The sequence below is a fragment of the Stegostoma tigrinum genome, chromosome 2 (genome assembly GCF_030684315.1).
Source record: "Stegostoma tigrinum isolate sSteTig4 chromosome 2, sSteTig4.hap1, whole genome shotgun sequence".
NCBI lineage: Eukaryota > Metazoa > Chordata > Chondrichthyes > Orectolobiformes > Stegostomatidae > Stegostoma > Stegostoma tigrinum.
In genome coordinates, this window is record NC_081355.1 from 43234531 (window position 1) to 43256866 (window position 22336).

The window sequence follows — 22336 nt, forward strand, 5'->3', positions numbered from 1 at the left end:
TTTAAATTCAAATCTCCAAATCTGTACTAACGTGTTCGATGTAAACTGTTAAAATGTAAGCTTAGCTATATACTTCATAATGTTATCCTTCTCAATTATACGACATCTACTTAAATTTTATGGCACAATATAAACACGAGGATGCGTGTGTCAATAAGTGACAGCACAGCCAACAATTTCTTCAGACACGCCAACTAAGTGAACCATTTGTATTTGCTATGTTAACCATCAAGATAATTGGATTAGCAATTCAATTCTTATTGCGACAGGAAGTGCTTATTTGCATTCTGAAGCTCTGATCCAGTAAATCTCTTCGTTCAACCTCTTGTCAAACTATTCATGCTGGACTACATTTTCACTTCGTTACAAGCCAGTCTGAATGAGGCGAGCAAATAACCACAACAGAAATAAGCCAAATTTTGTTTAATTTTAAAGCTAATCTTCAGCATCAGAAAAACTAGACCTTCCCATTCTCCTTCAAACCACTCGGAACTATTTTAAAGCCTTCCCCTAGAGCGTTCCACTGCGGAAAAGATTTTGGCGATTGGTCACTGCTGTCATATGATCAACGCAGGGCAACATGTGCCGTTGATTTGCTTGGTGCAGAACAATCTGGAGTAGCACTCGCGGAGGCGAATGCTTTGTTCAAAGACAATTTCGGGAAGTATTATGCTTCTCCAGTGAGGTAAGCCTTCAATTTTTCTATTAAGCTACATCTAACAATCAACAAGTATGTCTCATTTTAAATTATGTTTCACAGCCCCTAAATCGTTTATTCTCAAGAGAGTGAGGTGTAATCTTCACGTTAGTTTGTCTCTTTTCCTCAAGGTTGGCCCTTTATGGTTTTGGTACATTTCGTCGAAAGGAGTATGAAAGGAAATCATTAACATTCAAAGAGATTATTGTGTTATGTGTTATCATCCCTAAGCGAATTGATTTTTGAGCAACGCATCTTCGGATCTGTTTCTGAAAGATTTGTCCTTTTATTTCTTCCGGTATGTCCACCTATACGTACAATTAGCATTGTTGGTGAAACACGAGTTGTTCGACGAGTCATTGTCATGTTTCTGTTTAAATCCTTTGCAATATGTTAATGGGAAGAAAATAAAATGTGTGTAAGCTGGTGCCCTGTGAGGATGCAGGTAGATTTCAGATTGTGTATCTACGTCATAAGAATTTCACGTTCTAGCCTATTACTTTTTCATTATTCATCAGTTATTAATTAAGCTTTGAAGAGAATGCTGATTTTGATGTGTATAGCCAGATCATCTCAAGATGCACCTTTGAAAATCTGCATGTTCAACATCTCTGGAATTTTATTTGATTCTGTTAAATGAAACAAGCCTGAAGCAATTTGTTTTTTTTTCTACAAGTTATTATCTGATTATATACTTTCTAGTGAAATTTTTTCATCACATTTAATGTATATTGATTTTTCAATGTTGAATTTACAGGCAAGATTCTGTTTGTGAATTCAAATTCTGATCAGATGTGTTCTGTTATTCACCTGTTCTCTCTTCAGCACACCCCATCTCTGCAGAAATGGTAAGAGTTGGGATTAAAACCTTTGATTATTTATTTTGTGTTCCACTTTTTAGCCTTGGAGTAGTGGGGGTGTAGAATCTTAATGGGGCAATCTCATCCACTTATAGTGCAATTGTTTTAAAAATAAACAAGGATAAGGTCTTTCACCAGTCTCCACTTGCAGTGCTGACTTGTTGAATTACATGTTATGTGTAATTTTTTTTTGAGATTGCCTAACAAAGAATAAACACCTTTTGGCTCAGCTAGTATTTATTGTCTACACTTAATTATCCTGAAGCTGCTTTCTTAAACTATCAAAGTCTGAGGTGATTTTGTAAACTGAGAGCAGTTAAGAAAAGAGTACTGGGATTTTGATCGAATGATAATGAAGGAATGGCAGCATGGTTCCAGTCAGGATGGTTTGTGTCTTGGAGGGGAGCTTGGATGTCATGCTATCCCATGCATTTGTGGCCCTCGACCTTGCAGGCGCTGGAGGTTGTTGGTTTGGAAAGTGCTGCTGAAGGAGCTGTAGTGAGTTGCAGCAATTCGTTTTGGAGGTGATAGCATACCATATACCAAAACTAAATGGAGTGAATAGTGAATGGGATGTCAGTTAGGTGGACTTCTTTGTTCTGGATAAAATGGAACTGCTTACGTTATGTATAAGAACTTCTACAGAGAGAGAACAGGACCCCTCAAACACCAAAGTAGACATGTATGTGTGGAACTGCAGGACATGGGCAAGGCCCTCAATGAATATTTCTCCTCTGTTTACTGTGCACAAAGACATGAGGATTTGGGAACTTGGGGAAGTTAGTGGTGATATCTTGGATAGTCTATATCAACAGTACAGGAGCTGTTGGAGTGTTAGGATGTATGAAGGTGGATAAATCTCCTGATCATGATCAAATATATCCAAGAATCCTGCCAGAGGCTGGAGAAGAAATTGCAGGAACTTGAGCTGATTGTATTTGCATCATCGTTAGCATCATCCTGGAGACTGGAGGGTAGTGGATGTTATTCAAGAAAGGCTGCAAAGAGAAACCTCGCAAGTACAGACCAGTAAGCTTAACTTCTGTGGTAGGTAAGTTACTTGAGAAGATCCTGAGGGATAAGATATACATGCATTTATAAAGACAGGATTTGATTAGGAGTACTGATCATAGCTTCGTGCGTGGAAAATCATGCCTCACAAATATCTTGCAGTTCTTTGAAGTGAACAAGAAGGTTGAGGGCATGTGGTAGATATAGTCTTCATGGATTTCAGTAGGGCCTTTGATAAGGCTCCTCTGGAAGGTTAGATCGCATGGAATCCAGAGAGTTGGTTTGATGGTAGGAAGCCGAGAGTAACAGTGGAAGGATGTTTGTCAAGTCATGTGCCTCAGGTCAGTGCTGCGCCTGTTGCTGTTTATCTATTTCAATGATTTCAATGAGAATGTATGAGGCATGATTAGTAAGCTTGTGGATGGCACTAAAATAGGTGGTATCGTGGACAGTGAGGAATACGATGAGAGACATAGTGGATGGCCAGAGTCATTCCCACCCTGGGGAAAAACTAGATCATGAGGGGGCATAATTTTTAAAGTGATTGGAGGAAGGTATAGGGGAGTTGTAAGAGGTGGGTTCTTTACATAGAGAATGCACTGCCAGCAGAGGTGGTAGAATCAGAAACATTAGGGGCATTCAAGCAACTCTTGGATAGGCACATGGATGATTGTAAAATGTAGAGTATGCAGGGTAGTTTGATCTTAGAGTAGGGTGATAAATAAGAACAACGTCGTGGGCTGAAGAGCCTGTACTGTTCTATGTTTTATATTATCAGAAATTGTGGCAGGATCTTGATCAGCTGTGGCAGTGGGCTGAGAAATGGCAAATGGAGCTTAACATAGGTAAGTGTGAAGCAGTGAATTTTGGAAAGACAAGTCAAGGTGGGAGTTTCATGGTGAATGTTAGGGCCTTAAGGAGTGTGTGGAATAGAGGGACCTAGCCGTTTTGGTGCGTGGTTCTGAAAGTGGATTCACAGGGTGATGGGGCAGTGAGGAAAATGTTTGGCATGCTGGCCGTTTTCAGTCAGGGCATTGAGTATAGAAGTTGGCAAGTTATGTAGTTGGACAGGATGTTGATTAGGCCAAACTTGGAGTATTATGTTCAGTTTTGGTCACCTTGCTATAAGAAGGATGTTAAACTGGAAAGAGTGCAGAAGAAATTTACAAGGATGTTGCCAGGACTCAAGGGACTGAGTTATAGTGGGAGCTTGGACAAACTAGAACGTTTTTCTCTAGAGCGTATGAGGCTGAGGTGGGATCTTACAGAAGTGTATATGATCATGAGGTATGGATATGGTAATTGCTCTGTCTTTTTCCCAAAATTGGGGAATCGAGGAGTAGAGGGCATCAGTTTAAGGTAAGAGGGGAAAAGAATATGTGGGAACTTTGGTGTAAAAAAGTTGCCCTCGAGGGTGATATTTTTATACCAGAGAGCTGTCAGCGGAAGTGATCATGGCAGGTACATAAACAACATGACAAGGCATTTGAATGAATATGTGGATAGGAAAGGTTTAGAAGGACATGGGCCAAGTACAGACAAGTGAGGTTATGTGGATGGACGTTTTGGTCGGGGTGGACCAGTTTGGGCTGTAGGACTATATGACTCTGTGTGGAGGGCAGTGAAGGATCATCAGCAATTCCTTTCCTAGCCCACGTTTGACACAGTGACACTTTTTGGGGTCTGGAATCAAATGTTGTGGATGATTCTGTTGGTATGACTGTGTTAGGTAGTTCCTTGCTAGTCTGTGAGACACTTCTCTGTTTTGTCACTCTCCCAGATGTTGATGAGGATGACTTTGCAAGGTCAACAGGAGCTTGCTGCTGTTGTCTCTGGTATCTAGGTCTGCTAGATGGTTTGTATTTGCATACAATGGAACTGCTTGCTTGGCCATTCAGAGGGCAGTTGAGAGTCAACAATGTTGCTATTGGTCTGGTGTTACATGGACCAGACTAGATAAGGTGCCAAATTTCCTTCTGTAAAGATCATTTGTAAAGCAAATAGGTTTTTGTGACACTCTAGAATGGTCACCATTAGACTTTGAATTTGACCATTTGCTGTGGTAAGATTCCAACCCAGGCCCTGTGTTTGTTTCCTAGGTCATTGCCTTGTGTTATTTGCCATTTGAGCCTAAGCCTAAATGTTATCTATGCCTTGCTTTGTTTGGTCAAGATATGATTTAGTATCTGAAGAATTATGAATGGTGCTAAATGTGGTGTAAGTGTCAGCAAAGGTTCCCCCTTCTGAGCTTAAGATGGAGGAAGTTCATTCAAGAAGTTCAAGGTGGGGTGGGGGTGTGCGTGAAGCACAGTGGCTCAGTGATTAGCACAGCTGCCTCACAGCGCCAGGGGCCTGGGTTCGATTCCAACCTTGGGTGACTGTCTGCGTGGAGTTTGCACATTCTCCCCATGTCTGTGTGGGTTTCCTCCAGGTACTCCGGATTCCTCCCACAGTCCGAAGATATGCAGGCTAGGTGGATTGGCCATGCTCAATTTCCTGTAGTGTTCGGGGATACGTACATTAGGTGGGTTATAGGGAAATGGGTCTGGGTGGGATGCTATGAGTGTCGGTGTGGACTTGTTGGGCTGAAGGGCCTGTTTCCACACTCTGGGAATTCTGTGATCTGTGAGTTATCGTTCGGCTTGGGACAGTACCCTGGGAATTCTGTAGTGGTAGCGGTATCCTGGGACTGAAATCCACAAGCTGTGCCTTCTTGCTGGGTGTGACCTCAAACTGTCTTTCAATTCCCTTTTCACTCAAGTTTTGTGTAGGATCCCTGATGCCACATGTGTGAAATATAGCCTTGGTGACTGGGGCAGTCAGCTCTTCTGTTCTTGCTGGGATGAAGGCTGTAATGAGCAGAATCATTGAGGAACACAAACTAAGAATCGGTGCGCCAGTTTTTGCTGTGTAATACTGCTTAATAGCAGAGTCAATGACATTTTCTGATACTTACTATTTGAGTAGACTGGGATGGTAATCAACTGTCTTGGATTTGTCCTGCGTTTTGTGAACAAGACAAATTTGGGCAATTTTCCACAGTGCTACACTCTTCTTTGAACCATATTGATGGGAATGGTAAATCATTAATTTTGTAGTCATTATTTTGCCTTTATTTTCTGTCCAATATCCTCATCTCCCACTCTTATTTGTGCAGTTGTATGCTTTTAAGCTTAGTACTGTCTTTAACATTTTGGGTGGTTCTGTCCTTTTTGGAAATTTTCTTTCTCATTTTAATGTTCAATCCTGCATGTTCTGTTAAATCCCCTTAAATGTCTGCCACTCTGTTGATCTGTTCCATGGCCTATTTTGCTAGTTTTCTGGCTCTGCTGTCGTGCCCCCACAATTGTCAGTGTAGTGTCGTTGGCTCCAAATTGTACTGTTCAAACAGGCTGAACAAAAAGCGCAAATAACTCCTGTAGGCTACCTTTGCCCATCCTGAATTTTTCCAGTCAATATGTAGATGAAATATACCATGATAACGCCCCACATTTCTGACAAGCTGTTCGGGTATCTATACACCATTCCCACAAACCTATTGTTTCTCATAGCTACCAAAAGCACTTCTACCTTTTGATTTCTGTCTGTTGTAATAGCACCAGTCTGTCAGTGGCTTACCCTTTTTTTTGTAAGCTGTGGCTTCCAAATAGAGTTTTCCTCTACTTTTATAAAAGTTTCCTCTCCTTCCTATATATCATGTATGCTTGAACATTCAGGTCTTTATCTTGGTCATCTTGCAGCCGTGTCTCTGTGATAGCAATCAGACCATCCTCATTTCATTTTTCTTTTTATTTTCTGTCAGTTCATCTGTTTTTGTTTCAAATATTCGGTGTGTAGTTCTGATCACTTCCCTCACTATTTATAGATTCATACAGGACAGAAAAGGCCCCTCAGCCCATCACTGACATAACTACCATTAAAGGCATGCCATACCAATTTCCTGCACTTGTCCCATATCCTTGAACGTTATGATATTTGAAGTATTCATCCAAATTTTTGTTAAAATTTGTAAAGTTTCTGGTCTCCACTACCTTCTCAGGCAGTACATTCCAGTTTGTTACCACCTGTGGTGCAAAAAAGGTGTTTTCCCAAATCCCCTCTAAATCTCCTGCGCCTTGTCCAAAAAACTGTTCTCATGATTGACCACTCAACCATTAGCTAAGGGGAAACAGCTGCTCCCTAATCATCCTGCCCATATCCCTCAATCTTGTACACCTCAATCATGACTCCCATCAGTCTTCTCTGTTTTAGAGAAAACAATGCAAGCCAATCTTGTCTCTTCTGTTAGCTCAATTTCTCCATTCCAGGCAACATCCTGGTGGACCTCCTGTCTACTCTGTCTAGTGTTATTACATCCTGTCATGAGGTGACGAGAACTGCAAACAGTACTCCAGTTGTGGCCTGACCAATGCCCTGTACAACTCCAAAATTACCTCCTTGTTGTTGTACTCTGTGATGACTGATGAAAGCAAGTGTCTCATATGCCACCTTAACTATCCTATTCTTACTTGGGTCTGCAAATAATTACCCTAAGATCCCACTGTTCCTTTAACTCCTCCATATCCTGCCATTCATTAAATATTGCCTCATCTTGTTTCTTCTTCCGAACTACATCACCTTGCACTTATCAGGGTTAAATACTATCTACCACTGGTCTACTCATCTGGCGAACCCACCTAATCCTTCTGTAACCTACAACCATTTTTGCTATTTTAAAAAAAACAAAAAAACTGTAGATGCTAGAAATCGGAGACAAAAACACAAATTGTTGGAAAATCTCAGGTCTGGCATCAGCTGTGGAGAGAAATCGGAGTTCACGTTTTGGGTCCAGTGACCCATCTTCAGAACTGATGGCAGTGAAGAAAGTTTTTTTTCGCAGAATGTCAGATGCAAGAGGTAAGGAGTGAAATTTATAATGGAGATGGCGATAGAGCCCAAATGGAGAACAATAGGCAGGCAAAGGAATGGATAATGGTCAGCCTAGGAGAATGAATGGCCACTAATGGGCCTATTAGTGGCTAATAATGGGTTGTGTGTAATAGCAGATCATGTGATAACAAGGTCTGGTGTGAGGGGTTAGGGTAAGGACGTGAGAGAAGGTGCCTCATGCCCTAAAATTGTTGAACTTTATAGCCTTCTGGACTTGATATCGAGTTCCTGAGTGGAAACTGAGGTGCTGTGCTCTTGTGAAGCTCAGTGCAAACTGGAAGAACTGCAGCAAGCCTGAAACAGACTTTGGCCAGGGAGCAAGGTGGTGTATTTCAGTGGCAAGTAACCAGAAGCTCAGGGTCTTTTGTGGACAGAACGTAGATGGTTTGTAAAACAGTCAACCAGTATAGGCTTCTTTTTTTCCAGTGTAGAAGAGACAGCACTGCTTCACTTGGACTGTGCATTCGGACCCTTGGGTATTGAGGGGGGGGGTGGGGTGGTGGTGAGGTGAATGAGCAGTTTCCTTTTTTCCCCAGAGCTGGGGAGATTCTTTTTTTTTCTATTTTCAATTCAGAAATTCAGCACTGCCTTTACCGAGCTTTGCTTGTTTTGGTTCCCTGGCCAGATGGGTGTTTTCCTGGTGCTGGAAATATTGAATAAAGTTTTTTTGCACATGGCATCTTCACTGAGTCCCTGCAGTTACACACTGGTGGAGAAAAAGATGGGCAGGTGTTACACCTTCTACGGTAGCAGGGGAAGTTGCTGTGGGGCTTTGGAGGTGGTTTTGGGAGTAAAGGTGGAGTGGATCAAGCACTTCTGATAGGCATCTGGTGCAGGGAGGTTTGGAGTGTATGGACCTTCGTTTTGGCTTTGCTCCTGGGTCTGGCCAAGATTACCATTAACAGACACAGTCAGCAGGTTGAAGAGGGGCTCGCCATTTCTGTCTGTCTGTCTGCCTCTGTTTTGCAGTTATATCCACCTTTAGGCTTCCCTGGAGAGGGAGCATGTGGAGCTCACTAGCATAACCAAGGCCTTTCAAGACCACTGGATGCCACGGGCTGGAGTTTGTTATTACCCTAGATAACGATCTTCTGATTTAGTTAATTGTTTCTATATTACGAGTTTCTGTTTTGCCTTTTGAGTTTGTTTTTGGCTCACCAAACCAAAGGGGCTTTTATTTTAGCTCTGCGCTGTCCCCGTCCCAGATGTGCTTGATGGGGATCAGTATGGAGGGGAATTTTACTTTCAGTTGAAATGAGCAGCGGAATGTCCTCTGGATTTTAAGCCACTGTTGTCCCTGTCCCGGGAGTGTTCAATGAGGATTGAGCAGAGGGGATTTGTTTGTTTGGTTGTTTCTGTTTCATTTGTATTTTCATGTTTATTTCTATTTTGGCCCCTTGTAGTCCCTGCCCAAAAGAGGTTGGTGGGTCGGAGTCAAGAGAGAGCCATTTTTGATTATTGTTTTTTTTTGTTTCTCCCCAGAGCAATTGAGTCTCTTTTTTTTGTTGAACAAAGTCAAGGAAGCTTTATTTTCAGTTGCAGTAGATCAGAGTGGACACTGATCTGTGTCACGCTGCTCTGGGTGTATCAGATGGGAGTGGTGTTGAGAGTTTGGCTTTTCTGTTTTACACCTTTCATTCGAAAGAGTTGAGGAGTGAACCAGTGTGTCCAAGAGTGAACAGTCATTGTGGGAAGCTGATGATGGGGGGCGGGGAGGGGAGGTGAGTATGTATGGTAGTGGGAAATGACAGCTCATGATGCTCTGGATGTGGATGTTGGTGAGGACAAAGGGGGCCTCTTGCTGTGTGGAAGCGGGGGAGAGGGTGTGAGGGCTGAAGTATGGGAAATGGGTTAGACCCAGTTGAGAACCCGGTCAACCATGGCGCTGAAGAACAAGGTGAACGTTTTCTGAGGCTCCTTTGTCAAATTTGGCATCATCAGAACTGATGTGATGGAGGAAATGGGAGAATAGAATACTTTTCTTTGTAAGAAGCAGGGTATGAGGATGTATAGTCAAGGTAACTGTAGGAGTTGGTTGGTTTGTAGTGAATATTAGTGGCCAACCTATCCACGGAAATGGAAACAGATGTCAAGCAAGGAAAGAGTCAGAGATGGACCAGCTGGAAATTGCAAGTGAAATGATCAACTTTTCGAATTGCGGTAGTGATAATGTCATTAATATAAGGGAGAAAGAGTTGTGGGTGGGAACTGGAATGAGGAATGTTCCACATATCCAACAAAGAGACAGGCATAATTGGAGCCCCAAGATCCAATCTCCGTTCCATGCATCATCATGCACACACCTAAACCTCTTGGGCCTCCTCTAGCACCCACCCCACCATTCACCGTACAAACTAGAAACTTTTTTCTTTTCCTTTCAGGCAATGAGGAACACAAAATACAACAACTTAGAGACACCCACACCCTCTGGAACCTTCCTCCTCTTCCTTCTCTCTGAATCAATACCAGTTGTCCCAACACCAACTCCTGCCTGACCTTCCACTCTGTGATGCTGAATGTTTCGTCAGTACTGAGGAAGGGTCACTGGACCTGAAACATTAACTCTGTTTTTTACCTCCACAGATGCTGCCAGACCTGCTGAGCTTTTCCAGCAACTTTTTTGTTTTTGTTCTCAGTTTTATCCCTCTGTATCTGAAATTCATTATTACGGGGATGCAGTGTGACACTCAACTCCTCTTCCATCGCCTTTGTCTCTGTATCAATTTATTTGAGCAGAGTCCTGTCCTCGTCCCTCAGACCTTTTGCCCACCTTCAACGTTCTCCACTCACTGGACCCCTCCCTCTGGCTGTTTACCTGCACTTGACCTGTTCATCGAGTGCCACCAATATGACATTAGTCACCTCAATTTCTCTGTCCTCACTGCCATATTCCAACCTGTCTCCCAGTGAACTAATTGCACTCTGCTCTCAGATCCAACCCTGACTTCGTAATTGAGCCTGCTAACAAGGGTGGTGCTGCTGCTTTCTGGTGGACAGACCTCTACGTTGTGAAGGCTGAGTGCCTGCTCTTGGATATCTCTTCCTATCTCCCTTGGACTGTGACCCCTCCATGGAATATCAGGCCACCGTGTTTACAATGGTCAGTAACCTTGTTTCATCTGGTGATTTATTTTTGCCCCTCCACTGCTGACAAGCTCCTAGTCTTCCAACCCCACACAGCTTGCTTCTACCTCCTTCTCAAAATTCTCAAACAGGACTGCCTAGGCAGACCCATTGTTTCTGCCTGCATCTGCATATCAGATCTCATCTCTTCCTCTCTTGCTTGATTTTTATCTCCCCTGTTTGGTCCCTTGCCACTTACGTTTGTGACTTCTCTGACACTTTTTACATCTGTTTCAGAATTTCCAGCTTGTGGGCTCCACCACCTCTTATTTACCATGGATATGCAATCCATTTACATGTCCATCCCCATCAGAATGGTCTCTGGGCTCTCTGCTTCCTGGGGTTGGAGATGGTGGGGATGCATGGACGTAGAGAGGCCTCCATCCGGCTGAGCTCGTCCTCACTGTGAACAACTCCGATCACTTTGTTCAGACCGTGGTTACCTCAGTTATGCCCATCTCTTTGTGGAGTACGTTGAACATTCCTTGTTTCAAGTCCTATTCTGGACTCTACCCGCAACACTTTCTTTGGAATATCAATAATATCATTAGTGCTACTTCTGTCTCTTGTCTGGAATTGGAAAAGTTTATCAATTTTGCTTCCAACTTCTGCCTAGCTTTCACATTCACCTGGTCCATCTCACTGTTCTGTTCCCTTCCCTTCCCTTGACATCTGTTTCTGGGATAGGCTGGCCATCAATATTCACTGCAAAACAACCAACTGCCACACTTACCTTGACTATGCATCCTCACATCCTGCTTCCTGTAAAGACACTATTTCATTCCCCCCTCCCCCATCTCCGTGTCTGATCTGATTACACCAACATCAAAAAGGATGCCTCTGAAATGTCCACTTTCTTCTTCAACCAAGGATTCCCCAGTACTCTCAGCTGGGCCTGACCCATCTCCTACACTTAGCCCTCATAAACCCCTCATCCCTCACCCAACAGTGACATGGTCCCCCTTGTTCTCTCCTACCATCCCATCAGTGTCCACCTCCAGAGGATCATTAGCCTCCATTCCCTCCTCCTCCAGCAGGCCACTGCCACCAAATGCACATTCTCCTCTCTTCCTTCCAGCCTTCTACAGGGAATGTGTCCACCAGGACACCGTGGTTCACGTCTCCTTCACTCCCAAGACACCACAGCCCTGCGCCTCCCCTGCAACTGCAGAAGGTGTAGTTAGTTAGTTAGTTTTCTCCCCCCTCCAGCATTCATGGGCCCAAACAAGCCTTTCATATGAAGCAGTGCGTGACCTGGGATTCACTCAACTTAATCTACTACATTCTCTGCTCACAATATCCTCTGCACTGGGGAAGCAAAGCATAGAATGGGTGACTGCTTCACAAACCCCTATGTTCATCCACACAAAAAGACCCTGAGCTTCCAGTTGCCTGCCACTTAACGCACCACCTTATTCCTTGGCCTACATCTGAAGCTAAGTACAAACTGGAAGAACAAGACCGCATTTTCAATTTTGTGGACTCTATAGCCTTTTGGACATAATATCGAGGTCAACAATTTTGGGGCTTGAGGAACCTCTCTTATCGGAACCCACTCGTAATAGGCCTTGTTATCATACAGTCTGCTACTACACACTATCCTTTGTTAGCCACTAATATTCCACTTCCATTAGCAGCCATTCATTTTCCAAGGCTGATCGTTATCCACTCTTTTGTAGTCTACATGTTCATAGAATCCCTACAGTATGGAAACGGGCCCTTTGGCCTAACAAGTCCTCATCAACCCTTGGAGCATCCCACCCAATCTGCAGACCCCTGAACACAATGGACAATTTAGCATAGCCAATCCACCTCGCCTGCTTGTCTTTGGACTGAGATGAAACCAGAGAACCCAGAGGAAACCCATGCAGAAATGGGGAGAATGTGTAAACTCCATACAGACAGAGGGCAGAATTGAACCCGGGTCCCTGGTGCTGTGAGGCAGCAGTGCTAACCACTGAGCCAACCATGCTCCCCTGTTCTTGCCTCTCTTTGGCCTTTGACTCTACCAATGGTTTACTCTTTTCTCACTCCCCCTACTCTACCTTGTGCATGAAAGCCAACGTTTTCTTAGCTACCATCAGTTCTGAAAATGGGTCACTAAACAAAATATTAACTGTCTCTGAAAATATTAACTATGAAATAAACAATAAGGTTCCGATTGATCCTTGTAGTACTCCACTGGACACTGCGCTCCATTCGTCAAACATTCTTGTACCACTACCCTTTGTGTCCTATTACTAAGTCAGTTTCTGATCCATCTCACCAAGTTTCCCTCTGTTCCATGCGTGCTTTAACCTTCAGTCAGTCTGCCATGTGGGACCTTGTTGAAAGCTTTGCTAAAATCCATATAAACTACATAAGTTAAACTTCCCTCATCCACACACTTGATCAAATTTTCAAAAAAATTCTAACAAATGTATTAGGCATGACCTCATTCTGCCAAAGATATGCTGATTACTCCTAATTAACCTATCCCTTTCTAAGTGGGTATTAGTTCATTCCTTTTTAAGATGTATCTGGACAGATACACAGATGGGCAGGGAGCAAAGGGATAGGATACAGACCCTTAGAAAATAGATGACAGGTTAAGACAGAGGATCTCGATCGGCGCAGGCTTGGAGGGCTGAAGGGCCTGTTCCTGTGCTGTAATTTTCTTTGTTCTTTGTTCTTCTTTCCTAGTTCATGCTTAACATGTTTCTTAAAAGGTGGAACCATATTAGCAGTCCTCTGGCACTTCCCCATGGCTAGAGAGAAATTAAACATTTGTGTCAGAGTCCCTACAATTTCCTGCCTCACCTCCCATAGCAGCCTGGGATGCAATTCACCCAGGCCAAGGAATTTGTCTATCTTTAAGCCTGAAAGAGCATCCAATATCTTCCTATTCCCCATGTCATATCATGTAACCTTCTTTCAGTCCCTTTTTGTGAATTCCCTTCCATCATTCTCCTTTTTAACCCTTCCAATAACCCGCACCTTCAGAAACAGGTTGCCTGCTTGGCCCCTAATAAGCCCTGGTTAATGTTTTCTCTTTTTTTAGTGTATTTATGAAAGCTTTTTCAAATAGAATTAGGGAGAATCGTGAGTCCTTTTACTCTCTCTTTGCTCTTCTAATTGCTTTCTTAACTTCCCTCCTGCATTTCCTGTGTTCCCTCTTGGGCTGCAGCTGAATGCTCCCTTTGGACTTGCTAAAAGCCCTATTCCTCATCTTTATTCAGTCCTGAATTGTCCTAGACATCCGGGGTTCTGAGTTTAAGGTACATGTTGGACCCGTACTCTCAAATCCTTTTTGAATGCCCACCCCACATCTCTTCACTGTGGACTTAGCTGCAAGGGGAAGGTCCCAGTCTGCTGTGGCCAGATCCTACTTTATTTGAAGAAAATGTGCCTTCCCCTGTCTAAAACTAACTTTTGTGGCCTGTTTTTTTTTCCTTTTCCGTGATGAATTTGAATAGTACTGTGTTGTGGTCGCTATAAACTAAACATTCCCCCGGTGCTACATCGAACACTTAGCTGATTTCTTTCCCTAGAACTGGATCCAGTTCTGCATTGTCCCTTGTTGGGCTTTTTGCATATTGATACAAAAAACTCCTCCTGGATCCATGGCAAGAAATCCGCCCCTTCTAAACCCTTAACACTGCATATCCTAACTTATGTTGGGAAATTTAAAATCCCCTAGTATAATTACCCAACTATTACTCTTACACATCACTGTGACCTGTCTACATATTTATTCCTCTATTTCCCACTGACTCCTTGGGGACAGAATAATATACTCACAGGAAAGTAGCTGCCCCTTTTAATATTCCTGTTCTGTCCACCAAGCCTTCCAAACATTATTTCTCCTTACCGCACTCCTTAATTAAGTGCAACACCACTATCCTTTTTACAACCTCCCATGTCTCATAGAATCCCTGCAGTGTGGAAACAAGCCCTTCGGTCCAACAAGTCCACGTCAACTCTTGGAGCATTCAACCCAGACCACCCACGAACCCCTGAACATCATGGGCAATCCACCTAGCCTGCACATCTTTGGACTGTGGGAGGAAACTGGAGCACCCAGAGGAAACCCACACAGACACTGGGAGAATGTGCAAACTCCGCACAGACAGTTGCTTGAGGCCAGAATCGAACCCGGGTGCCTGGCACCGAGGCTGCAGTGCTAATCAGTGAGTCACTCTGCCACCTAGATCTCGCCTAAAGATCCCACAGCCCAGAATGTTGAGTTGCCAGTCAACCATGTTTCTTGTTAGTGAGTTTTGAGAAGATTTGTAGCTCAGGTTGAGGTTTCTGTGCTGGCAACAATATCATTCTTCTATGTGTCAATCCTCGCCATTAACTCGTGTTTTGCCGATTGTACTACTAACATTAGACATCATCTAGTCTTGCCTTATCTCTTGACACTCAACATTGCTGAATTCACTCTGACTTGCTTCCCTTGCTGTAGCATGGTGCCTCTCTGTTTCATTGATATTCTGTATTCGCTCCCTGATGACCAACAGCTCTAGCAAACTTACCTGTAAGCTTGTTGGTTCCATTGCGGTTCAAGGGCCAGTGATCCAGGAATCTAAAACCCTCCTGTTTGCACCAGTTCTTGAGCCATGCGTTCATCAATTCTACTTTCCTAGTTATAAACTCACTGGAATGTGGCACCGGAAGTAATCCAGAGATTACAACCATTTAAGGTCCAGCTTTCCTCCCACCGACCTTCCTGCAAAAATGCCATCCCCTATTCCCAATTCCTTTGCCTTTGCCGCATCTTCTCCCACAATGAGGCATTCTACTCCCGTACATCTCAGGTGTCCTCATTTTTCAAGGACCGCAACCCTCCCTCCTCCCCAGCAGTGGTCGAGAATTCCCTTGACTGTGTCTCCCGCATATCCTGCAACTCATCCCTCACACCCCATCCTTGAAATAACAACCAAAAGAGAATTCCCCTTGTCCTCATGTACTACCCCACCCACCTTTTGGATCCAAAGCATCATCCTCCAATACTTCCGCCATCTGCAACCCACCACCAAAGACATTTTTCCCTCCCCACCCTTGTCTGCTTTATGGAGGGACCAGTCTCTCCATGACTTCCTTGTTCACTCCACACTCCCCACCACACCCGGCACTTTTCCCTGCAACAGCAGGAAGTGCTGCACCTGCCCCCATACCACCTCCCCCACCCCCATCCCAGGCCCCAAGATGACTTTCCATATCAAACAGATGTTCACCTGCACATCTGCTAATGCGGTATACTGCATCCACTGTGCCTGTTGTGGCGGCCTGTACATTGGGGGAAACCAAGTGGAGGCTTGGGGACAGCTTTGCAGAACACCTAGCTTGGTTCGCACTCAACAACTGCACCTCCCAGTCGTGAACCATTTCAACTCTTCCCCATTCCTCAGACAACATGTCCTCCTTGGGCCTCCTGCAGTGCCACAATGATGAAGGTTGCATGAACAGCAACTCGTATTCTGCTTGGCAACCCTGCAGCCCGATGGTATCAATGTGCATTTCACAAGCTTCAAAATCTCCCCCCCCACCTACCACATCCCAAAACCAGCCCAGCTCATCTCCGCCTCCTTAATCTGTTCTTCCTTTCACCTATCTACCTATCCACCCCCTGCCCCCCAACCTCAAGCCGCACCCCCACTTCCTATCTATTAACCTCATACCACCCCTTAACCTGTCCTTCCTCTCTGGACCGACCTATCACCTCTCCACCCACACTCACCTTTTACTGGCTCCTTCCCCACCTCTTTGACTTGCCTGTCTCCTCTCAAACTATATTCTCCTTTATCCATCTCTCTTTCCCCCCCACTCCCTATTTATTTGAGAACCTCCTACCCCTCTCCCAGTTCTGAAGAAGGGTCTAGGCCTGAAACATCAGCCTTCATGACCCCTATGATGTTGCTTGGCCTGCTGTGTTCATCCAGCTCTACACCTGGTTATCTCGGATTCTCCAGCATCTACAGTTCCTATTATCTCTAGCTTTTTGATATGCTTCCCATCTCCCTGAATTCGTGGTGCAATTCTCCATTCCTCACTTTCCCATATCTTTAGTAGAAACATGTACCATGACCTCTTACTCGTCAGCCTTTCCTTTACTGAATGGCTGAAGGTCATCCTTAACATCTCTGTCCCTGGCACCAGGGAGGCAGCACACCATCCTGGAGTCATACCTTCAGCGGCAGAAACGCCTGTCTGCTGCCCTGGCTAAAGAATCCCCTATCATTGTTGCTCTTCCTTTCTTTTCTTTTCTTCTCTTAGAACATAGAACAGTACAGCAGAGAACAGGCCCTTCAGCCCACAATGTTGTGCTGACCATTGATCCTCATGTATGCACCCTCAAATTTCTGTGACCATATACATGTCCAGCAGTCTCTTAAATGTCCCCAATGACCTTGCTTCCACAACTGCTGCTGGCAACGCATTCCATGCTCTCACAACTCTCTGCGTAAAGAACCTGCCTCTGACATCCCCTCTATACTTTCCACCAACCAGCTTAAAACTATGACCCCTCGTGCTAGCCATTTCTGCCCTGGGAAATAGTCTCTGGCTATCAACTCTATCTATGCCTCTCATTATCTTGTATACCTCAATTAGGTCCCCTCTCCTCCTCCTTTTCTCCAATGAAAAGAGACCGAGCTCAGTCAACCTCTCTTCATAAGATAAGCCCTCCAGTCCAGGCAGCATCCTGGTAAACCTCCTCTGAACCCTCTCCAAAGCATCCACATCTTTCCTATAATAGGGCGCCCAGAACTGGACGCAGTATTCCAAGTGCGGTCTAACCAAAGTTTTATAGAGCTGCAACAAGATCTCACGACTCTTAAACTCAATCCCCCTGTTAATGAAAGCCAAAACACCATATGCTTTCTTAACAACCCTGTCCACTTGGGTGGCCATTTTAAGGGATCTATGTATCTGCACACCAAGATCCCTCTGTTCCTCCACGCTGCCAAGAATCCTATCCCTAATCCTGTACTCAGCTTTCAAATTCGACCTTCCAAAATGCATCACCTCGCATTTATCCAGGTTGAACTCCATCTGCCACCTCTCAGCCCATCTCTGCATCCTGTCAATGTCCCGCTGCAGCCCACAACAGCCCTCTACACTGTCAACGACACCTCCGACCTTTGTGTCGTCTGCAAACTTGCTGACCCATCCTTCAAATCCCTTGTCCAAGTCATTAATAAAAATTACAAACAGTAGAGGCCCAAGGACAGAGCCCTGTGGAACTCCACTCACCACTGACTTCCAGGCAGAATATTTTCCTTCTACTACCACTCGCTGTCTTCTGTTGGCCAGCCAATTCTGTATCGAAGCAGCTAAGTTCCCCTGTATCCCATTCCTCCTGACCTTCTGAATGAGCCTACCATGGGGAACCTTATCAAATGCCTTACTGAAGTCCATATACACCACATCCACTGCTCGACCCTCATCAACCTTTCTAGTCACATCCTCAAAAAACTCGATAAGGTTTGTAAGGCATGACCTACCCCTCACAAAGCCTCTTCCTCCCCTTTCCTGAACAGCCAAGTCGCTTGTGATGCCAGAAGCTTGGCTCTGAATACATTCCTGCAAGGTACCAGAACTCTCTCCAATTCCAAAATGGAAAACTGGCCAGACCCTGTGGACTCCTGCACTACTTGATTACTCATTCTGGACTGTCTGATGGTCGCCCATTCCCATCTTTTCTCTAGTCTGAACTATGGTGTGACCATCTCTCTAAACCTTATCCACATAATTCTTGGCCTCGATCATGTGCCACAGTCTCTTCAACTGCTGCGAAAATTCTGACGTCCAGGGCTGCAGCTTATGCAGCTGTGAGCAGTTCCTGCACATGTGATCATCTAGGACACTGGCAGCATCTAGGACTCCACACGTGTGACAAGCTACATGTTCCACTTTTTTGACTTTTCCTGACATCTCTCAACTTTCAATTAATACCATAGTATTATTTTGTTAGAGTAGAAAGTCTATCACTATATGGTTATTGAAAAAGTTCCTACTGCTCTAAATCTGATAGCATAAAAAAGACTTAACTAGTAGTTGTCAGGTGCCTAGTACTCACCAATTCAGAGCCTTTCTCTTGTGAAGTTACGACATCAGTGGGTACAACACAATAGACTGTGTTCTTGCAGTTTGTTGGTTACTGTATCCCCGCCTCCTGGCTGCTGCTGCTCTGAGATAGGTCCCTGTAAAGACTAGACCCAAATCTGCTGCATGCTAAATTTAAAGGCTTACCCGTTACTGTGCCCCCTTTCCTAGCTGCTGCTGCTCTGAGCTAAGTGCTCTGTAAAGACTTAGCTTGAATCCACACTGTGCTAGATTTATAGACTTATTGGTCACTGTGCCCCTCCTGCTTCCTGACTGCTGCTCCAAGCTAAATAACTTGTAAATATTTAGTTTTAGAATTTTTTATTTACTTTTCTGTCCACTTGAACACTTGCTTTTCACATGGTTCAAGTGTAGACAGCATGGTGACTCAGTGGTTAGTACTGCTGCCTCATAGTGCCAGGGACCCTGTTTCGATTCCACCCTTTGGCAACTGCCTGTGTGGAGTTGATGTCCTTCCTGTGTCTGCGTGGGGTTCTGCTGGATGCTCTGGTTTCCTCCTACAGTCTAAAGATGTTCAAGTTAGGTGGATTGGCCATAATAAATTGCCCATAGTGTTCAGAAATGTGTAGGTTAGGTGTATTAACTGTAGGAAAGGCAGGGTTGTAGGGGTAGGGTAGGGGGATGGGTGTGGCTGGGGTCATTGTAGAATAGTTGGGCCAAATGGCCTGTTTCCACACTGCAGAGATTTTGTTTTGTTCTGTTCTATCTCTATCATCCCAAAGGTACAATGACATTTGCCCAGGGCATTGCCCGATCAGTGTTTGAGTCATGTGCTCATTTCTCTAATCTTATCCTATGCAATTTGCATGTGGCTCAGGTAATAATCTCAATTTATTCTCCTTGAGATTCTGCTTAATTTGGCACCTAGCTGATCATGCTCAATGCAGAACCTCTTCTGTTGTACTATCATAGGTACCTACTTGGATCACCATGACTGGATCTTGTCACTTGCACTTCAGCCCTGAGCAGATTTCCCAAACCCTGGCGCTGGGCAGGCAAAACAGCCTTTTGAACTCTTTCTTCTCTGCAGAAAATCATGTCAGTCTCTCCCTCTCAATACTATTCCCTACTAACACTTCATTCCTTTCTGTTCTTCAACTTTAATGGTGCTGTAGTTGGTTTCATCATTTTGCAGCTCTTTCTCTTATCCATACAAGTTGGAAAAAAATAATCTGTTGGGCAATTGCGAAGGTTAAAACTTCTGCACACTATCCTTTCAGTCCTACTGACTTCAGCTGTAGCATATTCATCTATTCTTGGCCATTGATCAAAAGAAAGGACCCTATCCTGGTGGGTAACTGCCCCCCTGAGCTGTGGTTTATTTTTGCTTAATTCATTCTCAGGATGAGGGCATCACTGGTTTGGTAGCATTTATTACCCATCCCTAATTGACCAGAGGGCAGTTCAGAGTCAACCACATTGCTGTGGGTCTGGAGTCTCATGCAGGCCACACCAGGTAAGGATGGCAGTTAACGGACATTTGTGAACCAGATGGGTTTTTCCCACAATTTGATTCTTGGTCACCATTAAACTGTTAATTCCAGATATTTATTGCATTCAGATTCTACCATCTGCCATAGTGGGATTTGAACCTGGGTTCCCAGACATTGTCTGTGTCTCTGGATTAATAGCCCAGCAATAATACCACTAGGCCACTGCCTCCCCGCTATGGCTCTTGGGGCCATAACACTTGGTGTGGATGCATTTGCTTTGGATCATGTGGCATCTATAAGCACGTACATAGTTCTACTGGGACAGGTTACCTGTCCTGTTATCTCCATTGCCTTCTAATTAACTATTTAATTGTTTGATTCGTTTCATTTTTATTTTGAGAACCTTGCCAGCAGTGCCACAGTATTTAAATATTTAAGGATTTGACTTTAACCACTCACCAGAAAACTCAAATAGCTAACTGCCTCAGTGTTCAGGTAAGATTTTGTCCTCGCAAGTGTGAAAGAATGGTTATATATTTCCAATTGAGGATGGTGAGCGCCTTGGAGGGGAGATCCTAGATGCTGTATTAGAACATAAAACATAGAACATTATAGCACAGTACAGGCCCATCGGCCCTCGATGTTGTGCTGGCCTGTCATACCGATCTGAAGCTCATCTAACCTGCACTATTTCATGTACGTCCATATGCTTGTCCAATGATGATGTAAATATACCTAAAGATGGTGAATCTACTACCGTTGCAGGCAAAGTGTTCCATTCCCTTACTATTGAGTAAAGAAACTACCTCTGACATCTGTCCGATATCTTTCACCCCTCAATTTAAAGCTATGCCCCGTCGTGCTTGCCGTCTCCATCCTAGGAAAAAGGCTCTCCCTATCGAACCCTCTGACTATTTTATGTTTCAATTAAGTCACCTCTCAACCTTCTTCTCTCTAACGAAAACAGCCTCAAGTCCCTCAGCCTTTCCTCCTAAGACCTTCCCTCCATACCAGGCAACATCCTAGTAAATCTCTTCTGCACCCTTTCCAAAGCGTCCACATCCTTCTTATAATGTGGTGACCAGAACTGTACGCAATACTCCAAATGCGACCGTGTATTCCTGTATGAGTCACGGTGAAATTCTGCAGTGCATCATGTCGATGGTATGCACTGCTGCTACTGAACATTTGTAGTGGAGGGAGTGAATGTTGAGGATCCCTTATTCGGGATAGTCAGCATGGCTTTGTGCAGGGGTTGGGGAGGTGGGGGTTGTGGTTAAATTTTTTTGAGCAAAAGATGATTTGAGCAGAGAGCTGTAGACTACATGGACTCTAAAGCATTTAGAATGTAGAAAAGTACAGCACAGTACAGGCCCTTCAGCCCATGATGTTGTGCCGTGGAATAATCCTAATCCAAAAGTAAAATAACCTAACCTACATTCCCCTCAATTCACTGCTGTCCATGTGCATGTCCAGCAGGTGCTTAAATGTCACTAATGACTCTGCTTCCACAACTACCACTGGCAAAGTATTCCATGTGCTCACAACTCTCTGGGTGAAGAACCTCCCTCTGACATCTCCTTTATACCTTCCTCCTAAAACCTTAAAACTATGACCCCTCGTGGCAGTCAGTCCTGCCCTGGGGAAAAGTCTCTGGCTATCGACTCTATCCATGCCTCTCATTACCTTGTACACCTCGATCAGGTCACCTCTCTTCCTCCTCTCCAGACAGAAAAGTCTGAGGTCAGTCAACCTGTCCTCAAAGACAAGCCCTCTAGTCCAGGCATCATCCTGGTAAACCTCTGTGGCACCCTCTCCAAAGCCTCCACCTCTTTCCTATAATGGGGCGACCAGAACTGGACACAGTATTCCAAGTGTGGTCTCACCAGGGTTTTGTAGAGCTGCAGCATAACCTCGCGGCTCTTAAACTCGATCCCCCTGTTAATGAAAGCCAAAACACCATATGCTTTCTTAACAACCTTATCCACTTGGGTGGCAACTTTGAGGGAGCTATGCACTTGAACACCAAGATCCTGCTGTTCATCCACACTGCCGAGAACCCTGCCTTTAATTCTATATTCAGCATTTCAGTTTGACCTTCCAAAATGCATTACTTCGCATTTATCCAGGTTGAACTCCATCTGCCATTTCTCAGCCCAGGTCTGCATACTGTC

The 22336-nt window shown here is 44.4% G+C and overlaps 1 protein-coding gene across 8 annotated transcripts in view; it reads left to right on the top strand.

Annotated features, from left to right (window-relative positions):
- Positions 1-299: 299 nt before the first annotated feature.
- tmem108 (transmembrane protein 108) overlaps positions 300-22336 on the top strand; it is a 195598-nt gene continuing 173561 nt past the window's right edge. For all 8 annotated transcript variants that reach the window (XR_009447078.1, XM_059653764.1, XM_059653748.1 and 5 more), the window contains exon 1: positions 300-685. The gene's annotated coding sequence lies outside the window, so the exon portion shown is untranslated. The remainder of the gene's footprint in view (positions 686-22336) is intronic.